Raw genomic sequence first — 7036 nt, 5'->3', positions numbered from 1 at the left:
GATTTCCCTAAGACCAGATATCAAGTACCAAGGCTAAGATTTGAATCGTTGGGCACCAAATTCAGTATTTTGTCCAAAGTGATGTTTACTACTTTTTCTTAACTCAGTGTTGTTATTGAAAAGGTAGAGATTTACATCAGCTTGTATCATGTATGAGAACAAGGAAAAAATTCTGAAACTAAGCTTCTAAGCTTAATATTGATAATCAAATGAACAATTAAACTTTGCTGGAAATAGTTATGATTAAATAATTAGATTAGAATGTATACAAGTAACAATTCTTTTTAAAAAATTATTTATTTATTTATTTATTTTTATTATAGCTTTTTATTTACAAGATATACGCATGGGTAATTTTTCAGCATTGATTCTTGCAAAACCTTTTGTTCCAATTTTTCACCTCCTTCCTCCTCCCCCCTCCCCTAGATGGCAGGTAGACCAATACATGTTAAATATGTTAAAGTATATGTTAAATATAATATATGTATACATATCCATACAGTTATTTTGCTGCACAAGAAGATTTGGACTTTGAAATAATGTACAATTAACCTGTGAAGGATATAAAAAATACAAGCAGACAAAACTAGAGGGATTGGAAACGCTATGAGGTGGTTCACACTCATTTCCCTGAGTTCTTTTGGTGGGTATAGCTGCTTCCATTCATTATTGAACAAATGAAACTGATTTGATTCATCTCACTGTTGAAGAGAGCCCTGTCCATCAGAATTGGTCATCATATAGTACTGTTGTTGAAGTATATAATGATCTCCTAGTTCTGCTCATTTCACTTAGCATCAGTTCATGTAATTCTCTCCAGGCCTTTCTGAAATCTTCCTGCTGGTCATTTCTTACTGAACAATAATAGTTCATAACATTCATATACCACAATTTATTCAACCATTCTCCAACTGATGGGCATCCACTCAATTTCCATTTTCTAGCCACTACAAACAGGGTTGCCACAAACATTCTTGCACATACAGGTCCCTTTCCCTTCTTTAGTATCTCTTTGGGATATAAGCCCAACAGTAACAATGTGGATCAAAGGGTATGCACAGTTTGATAACTTTCTGAGCATAGTTCCAAATTGCTCTCCAGAATGACTAGATGTATTCATAATTCCATCAACAATGTATCAGTGAAGTGACAGTTCTTTAATCACTCTCTTTATGTCTCCATCAGCAATTTTTCTTTATGAATTCATGCCTTATCTATTCTTACTTTTATATTGTCAAGATACTCTGTTCTTTTGGTTCTGCTTTCTTTATTTTGCATTTGTTTAGAAAAGTCTTTACAGATTTTTGTATATCCTTTATATGTGTCAGTCTCATTAGCATTATAGTCAATTACATTCTATTATATTCCATTTCTTTACTGTGCCCAAATTTATTTAGCCATTGTGCATGAAATTGGTTTGTTTTTTTCCCCTATTATAAGTAATGTTGCTATAAAAAAATCTCTCAGTAAGTAGCTTTTTTTGTTAATTTTTAAAAACTTATTTTTCTCATTTATTAAAAAAATGAGTTCAAAATTCTTTCCCTGTCTTCTTTCTCTACCCCACCTGGAGAATTTAGTAATTTGATTGTAGATTATATATGTGAAGTCATGCAAAACGCATTTCCATATTAGTCATGTTGTAAAAGAAAACACTGATAAGAAAAAAATCTAAGAAAAATAAATAAAGCATACTTCAATCTGCATTTAGAGTTCATTTGTTATTACTCTAGAGCTGAATAGCATTTTTCCTCTGGAGTTCTTCAGAAGTGTCTTAGATCATTCATTGTGCTGCATTAAAATAGCTATCATTCATACTTAATAATTGTAAGATATTGCTTTTACTGTGTGCAATGTTATTCTGGTTCAGGTCACTTTGCAATAGTACATATGTCTCCCAGGTTTTTTATGAAATTATCCTTCCTTATAGCACAAAAGTATTCCATCACAATTATAAATCATCTTGTCAAGCTCTTCCTTAATTGATAGACATCCCTCAATTTCAAATTCTTTGTTACTACTAAAAGCTGATGAAAATATTTTTGTACATAGAGGTTTTTTCTTTTGATCTCTTTGGGACACAGAGCTAGGAGTGGATTTTCTGGGTCAAAGAGTATGTAATGTTTTATAATCCTTTGGGAACAGTTCACATTGCTCTCCAAAATGGTTGGATCAATCCATAACTTCATCAACAGTGAATTAGTGTTCCAATTTTCCCCACTCCCCTTCATTTTCCTTTTCTCTGTCATATTAGCCAATCTGATAAGTGTGAAGTGGTACCTCAGAATTGTTTTAATTTGTATTTCTCTAACCAATAGGGATTTCAAGCATTTTTTCATATATCTGTGGATAGTTGTGATTTTCCTGTTGTTCTTTCAGATAAATTTTGTTTTTTTCTTTTTTCTAGTTCCATGAAATAATTTTTTGAGTTTGCAATTGCATTGAATAAATAAATTAGTTTAGGTAGAATTGTTATTTTTATTATATTGACTTGGTTTGTTATTGAGCAATTAGTACATCTCCAAGGGTTTAAATATGATTTTATTTGTGTGAAAAGTGTTTTGTAAATGTGTTCATAGTTTCTGAGTTTGTCTTGACAGGTAGACTCCCAAATATTTTATATTGTCTCCTGTTATTTTAAATGGAACTTCTCTCTTTCTACTGGACTTTGTTGGTAATATTCTATAGAAATATTGATGAATTATGCGAGTTTATTTTATGTCCTGTAATTTTGCTGAAGTTAATTATTTTAACTAGATTTTTAGTTGATGATGTAGAATTCTCTAAATATACTATTACATCATCTGCAAAGAGTGGTATGCTTGTTTCCTCATTGCCTATTTTAAATCCTTCTTTCATTTTTTCCTCTTATATAGAGCTAGTCTTTCTAGTACAATATTGAATAAAAGTGATTATAATATAATGGGTATCCTTGTTTAACCCCTTATCTTACTAGGAAGACTTCTAACTTATCCCTGGTAAAGGGAGTGCTAGATGATGATTTTAGACAGATAACTTACTGTTTTAAGGAAAATTCCATTTGTTCCCATGATTTCTAGTATTCTTAAAAGAATGAGAGTTGTAATTTGTCAAAAGCCTTTTGAGATAATCATATTATTTTTGTTTTTTTTTTAATTGGTATCCTCAATAATACTGATATTTCTCCTAATATTCAATCAACCTTGCATTCTTGGTACAACCCTACCCTCCAGTCATAGTGCATGATCTTTGTGATATATTGCTGTAATCTCCTTGTTAGTATTTTGTTAAAAAAATTTTATATCAATATTTTTGCTCTGCAGTTCTCTTTTTGTTGTTGTTGTTCTTCTCCTTGGTTTAGGTATCAACACCATATTTGTACCATAAAAGGAATTTGGTAGAATCCTTTTTTGTCTAATTTTCCAGTTACTTTATATAATATTGGAATTCATTGTTCTTTAAATGTATGGCATAGTTCACTTGTAAAAATCTCTGATCCTGGGGAATTTTTCTTAGGGAGCTCATTTGTGGTTTGTTCAATTTCTTTTTCTAAGATATGGGTAAGAACTCTATTTCTTCTTCTGTTAATCTGGGCAATACATAGTGTTGTAAATATTCATCCATTTCACTTAGATTGTCAGATCTATTGGCATTTGATTGGATAAAATTGCTCCTAATAATAGTTTTAATTTCTTTTTCATTGGTGGCAAATTTATCTTTTTCAGTTTTTATACTGGAAATTTGGTTTTCTTCCTCTTAAAAAAATCAAATTATCCAATGGTTTATCATTTTTAAAAACAAAATCAGCTCAGAATTTTATTTATTAGAGCGATGTTTTTCTTACTTTTAATTTTTGATTTTAATGATTTCTACTTTGGTGTTTAAGTGGTGATTTAAATTTTTTTCTACTTTTGAAATTTGCATGCCCAATTCATTAACCTGTCCTTTATTTTATTGATACAAGCCTTTAGAGATATAAAATTTCCTCTAAGTACTGCTGTTGCTGCATCCTATAAATTTTGGTTTCTTAACTCATTGTTGTCATTCTCTTTAATGAAATTGTTGACTGTTTCCATCATTTATTCTGTGATTCATTCATTCTTTAGAATAAGATTATTTAGTTTCCAATTAATTTTTAATTTGTTTCTATAACCCTTAACTGAAAGTAATTTTCATTGTATTATGCAAATTTTATTGCATTGTTTTTGCTTTTGTTCCTTTTTCTGTGATATTTTCCCCTCTTATTCCTTTCTCTTCCCTCTTCTTCCAATGGATCCCTCTTTCTTACTTCTTAATTTTATTTTTTTGAAGTTATCCCTTCAAATTCAACTTTCACCTATGTCCTATGTCTATATATACTCCATCTAATTGCCCTAATAATGACAAATTTCTTAGTAGTTACAAGTATCATCTTCCACATGGGAATGTAAACAGTTTAACCTCATTGTATCCTTCATGATTTCTCTTTCATATTTAATGTTTTATGCTTCTCTTGAGTCTTTCATTTGAAAGTAAATTTTTCTCAGGAATGTTTGAAAGTCCTCAGTTTCAATGGATATCCATTTCCCCCCCCCCCCCCCCCAGGGATTATACTTAATTTTACTAAGTAGATTATCTTGGTTGTAATCCTTGTTTCTTTGCCATCCAGAATATCATTTTTCAAACCCTCCTTTCTTTTGAAGTGAAAGCTGCTAAATCTTGTGTGGTCCTGCCAGAGGCTCTATGATATTTGAATTGTTTTGTTCTGATTGCTTGCAATATTTTCTCTTTGACCTAGGAGTTTTGAAATTTGACTAAAATATTATTCCTGAGGAGTCTTCATTTTGGGTTCTCTTTCAGGAAGTGACTGATAGATTTTTTTCAATTTTTGATTGACCCTCTGGTTCTAGAATATCAGGGCAGTTTTCCCTCATAAATTCATGAAAGAAGATGGGTAGATTCTTTTTTTTTTTTTCTGATTATGGCTTTCAAGTAGTCCAATAATTTTAAAATCATCTTTCCTGAATCTATTTTTCAAGTCAATTATTTTTCCAATGAGATATTTTACATTTTCTTCTATTTGTTTTCATTTTTTGAATTTTGTTTTATTGTTTTCTGAAATCTCATGAAGTCATTAGCTTCTAGTTGGACAACTATAATTTTTTTTAATTAGAAAAAAGTATTATTTTAGTTCAAGATAGGCAGTACATTCACAATTTTTTTTTATATAAAATAGTTGCCAATATGTTGAGAATGCTAGCAAAAATATAGCACAACTCCTTTCTGAAAAATATTTTAAAATTGTTGCTTTACTGGTAAAATCAAACAAAATATGCAGTCTAGTGAATAATAGTTAAGTTCCACAGTCAAGAGAACCCATGTGCAGAGGAAAATATAGATATTCAATTGTTACAAGTTTTAACTCTTTGCTAAATATAGTCTTCTAAAGTACTCAAGAAGTTTCATACACAATTCATTTAAGTTATTTTTGGAATCAGGTTTTGGCACATCAGCAAATAACCTAAACCAACTGAATTATTGCAGATTATCATTGGATTGTTAAGTAGGTTTTTCATTTGAAATGCATGTTTGCTCATGTATTCTTCCATTGTCTCCTTTAATACATTAGAGCCTTCTATAGCCTTATTATTTGAGAGTTCCTGGATTTCTCAATCTATTATAAATTCATCGAGGATAAAATATGTCTTCTTGAAATTAAATGTAATATCCAGCTCACAGACTTGTCCAAAATGCTTGTCCAGTAATTCCACATATTGACATGCAATCTCTATTATCAAAAGTTCATTTTCCTAACTTTCTATTGCACAGCAAAAATATAAGCTAGCAGACTTCTTATTTTTATTTTTAAAATTTAATAGTATTTTGTGTTTCCAATTACGTCAAGATAGTTTTCAACACTAATTTTTATAAGATTTTGAATTTCATAATTTTTTTCTTTCTCTTGCTCTTACCTTCCCTCTCCCCAAGATAGCAAGTGAACCAAATAGATAATACATGTACAATAATTTTAAATACATTTCCATATTAGTCATTTTGTGAAAGAAAACATCAGAACAAGAAGGATAAACCATAAGAAAGGAAAAGCAAACAAAAAAGGGTGAAAATAATATACTTTGATCCACATTCAGTCTCTGATCCTGGGGAATTTTTCTTAGGGAGCTCATTTGTGATTTGTTGAATTTCTTTTTCTAAGATATGGTGTTGGGTCAGTGTATTGCTGAGAACAGTGAAGTCTGTCATATGTGATCATCACATAATCTTATTATTACTGTGTACAGTGTGTTCCTGACTCTGCACTTCACTCAGAATTAGTTTGCATAAGTCTCTCCAGGCTTTTCTGAAATCAGCCTGTACAAAATTTCTTATAGAACAACAGTATTCCATTGTATCCATATACCATAACTTATTCAGCCATTCTCCATTTGATGGGCATCCACTCATTTTCCAATTCCTTGCCATGACAAAGAGACATTTTTTCATATGTGGGTCCTTTTTTTTTTTTTTTCTTTTATGATCTCTTTGAGAAACAGACCCAGAAGTGACATTGCTGGGTGAAAGACTATGCACACTTTTATAGCCCTTTGGGCATAGTTCCTAATTGTTCTCCAGAATGGCTGGATCAGGTCACAATTCTACCAACAATAGCATGTCTTTTATAAACAAATTTTAGATCCTTTTAGTCCATAAAACTGTTCATCTTTCAATCACGACACTGAATCATCGGTATTATTTCTTAGAGGATCTTTTTTTCCCTCTCAATCAGGGAATGTGGAATACTACTTCTGCAACCTTAATTTCCTTTGTTGACTGAACAACTATATAAAATAGATCATGTTGCCAGAAGACAAGGCCACCATCCATCTCCCTGCAGAAACATGACTCAACTGTTAAGACAGGATGGGCCAGAAGCAGGACATGCTGATGGCTGCCTCTTCTCTTGGAGCAATGGGCTACCAAGGTGACCTTCTACACCAGTTTTAATTTTTAAGGAATTATTTTCATACATTCTTTCCCATTTGGACAATTCTACCTTTTAAGGAGTTCTCTTCAGTGGATTTTT

General features: G+C 31.1%; 1 pseudogene; it reads right to left on the bottom strand.

The window, feature by feature from the left end:
• Positions 1–5432: 5432 nt before the first annotated feature.
• On the bottom strand, positions 5433–6809 carry LOC100925802 (annotated as a pseudogene).
• Positions 6810–7036: the final 227 nt, after the last annotated feature.

The sequence above is a fragment of the Sarcophilus harrisii genome, chromosome 4 (genome assembly GCF_902635505.1).
Source record: "Sarcophilus harrisii chromosome 4, mSarHar1.11, whole genome shotgun sequence".
In the NCBI taxonomy this organism is placed as follows: domain Eukaryota; kingdom Metazoa; phylum Chordata; class Mammalia; order Dasyuromorphia; family Dasyuridae; genus Sarcophilus; species Sarcophilus harrisii.
Note: the sequence above shows the minus strand (reverse complement) of the source record. Positions and strands in the feature narration are given on the sequence as shown.